The 1,578-nt window shown below is 40.6% G+C and overlaps 1 pseudogene; it reads left to right on the forward strand.

Moving 5' to 3' along the window:
* The first annotated feature begins 314 nt into the window (after positions 1-314).
* On the forward strand, positions 315-960 carry LOC103732840 (annotated as a pseudogene).
* Positions 961-1,578: the final 618 nt, after the last annotated feature.

Raw genomic sequence — 1,578 nt, forward strand, 5'->3', positions numbered from 1 at the left:
AGGCCAGACTTCTCCTGTTGAGGGCTTCAGAATGTTACGGTACAAATTTGTTTGAAAGGAGAGTATCTAAAAAGATAAAGCCTTCAGGGTTCTGAGCTAGGCTGAGACAGGATAGTCCTCTGCTAAAGCCAAAAGCAGATCAAAGTGGTGAGACGTGTTGCAGCCACAGAGACTAGACGCTCTCAAGAAGGACTCCTGTCCACACTGATGTTTGCCCTTGTTTGCTTCAGCCTCAACACCATGAGAACAGCTGATCCAGAAGGTCACATTGGCCGAGAAGGCTAAGAGCTTCAATTACATGGTTTTAGGCAGCCATGACCAACTAGGGGGCTAAACTTTCCAAGGAGATGTGCAACCTGCTCTCAGTGTCCCATAAGAACATGGTTGGGAGACCACAGGTCCACCTGCAGGGTTTTTCTCAAGCACTGAGCAAGAAACCACCACCTCGAACGAGAAACTGCAACTGATTAAGGACTATTGGGAGAAGGCAGAGTTGAAGCTGAGATCGATCTACACTTCAGCCCTGCTATTGTGGATACGTAATCAATAGCTGAGCAACTAATCCAGAGAGTAAGATGTTCTACATGAAAATGAAGGGAGATTATTTCCAGTACCCTGTGAAATTGCATGTGACAATGATCAAGAGTAAATAACAGATAATTCCTAAGGAGTCTATTAAGAGATACTTTATATAATCAAAGAGATACAATCCACACAACTAATCACCTGGGACTGGCCCTCAACTTTTCTGTATTTTACTACGAGATTCTTCAAAGTCTATAGCTTGTTTGTGCACTGGCTAAAACAGCTTTTAATGAGCCACTGCAAAACTTCATAGACGGAATGGGGACTCATACAATGTCAGCATAGTCATCATGTGGGTGCTTAGAGAAAATAACATTATGGACATCAGACAGTGCAGGAGACAAATGTGGCACAGTAGAAGGGGCCAGAAATTGAACACAAATAGCATGTCATCCTCGTCCCTTCAAGAAACCTTTTTACAGACCAGCAAGATGGCTCAGCAGGTAAGGGTGCTTGCCACCAAGACTGATGATCTAAGTTCAATCCCAAAGGAAAGAACTGACTCCCACAAGTTGTCTTTTCACTTCCACATGTGTACTACAGCGTGCACATGTGTGTGTGCACACACATACACATATACCCTAAATAAGTAGATAACTGTAAAACCCAATTTTTAAAAATAAAGCTTTCTTACCCTGTACTCCTTATCCTATAGCAGAGAAATTTGTGTGTGGAATAAAATACTGTAGTCTTCACATTGCAGCTTTGGGAAAACCCCATTCCTTGATTTGTGTCTCTTGTAGCCTTCCTAGTATGCAGTTGTTGCTGTAGAAAAGTATTAATAACTTTGTTGCATTTAAACATAAGTAACTTCCAGACATTTATGTAGATGACTAAAAATGTGTTTGGTATTTAACTAATAATAACAAGTTCTGTAAGTGACTGTGCTTTGTAAGTTATGAAAATGTAGTTAATTACAATTTAAAGAGTGTTCCATATAACTTCATAATTTCTACACTTGCTCCCTTATTCTTTCGGGGTTTCCTTTGAAAA

Source organism: Nannospalax galili, unplaced genomic scaffold (assembly GCF_000622305.1).
Source record: "Nannospalax galili isolate Female #2095 unplaced genomic scaffold, S.galili_v1.0 scaffold334, whole genome shotgun sequence".
Taxonomy (NCBI): Eukaryota; Metazoa; Chordata; class Mammalia; order Rodentia; family Spalacidae; genus Nannospalax; species Nannospalax galili.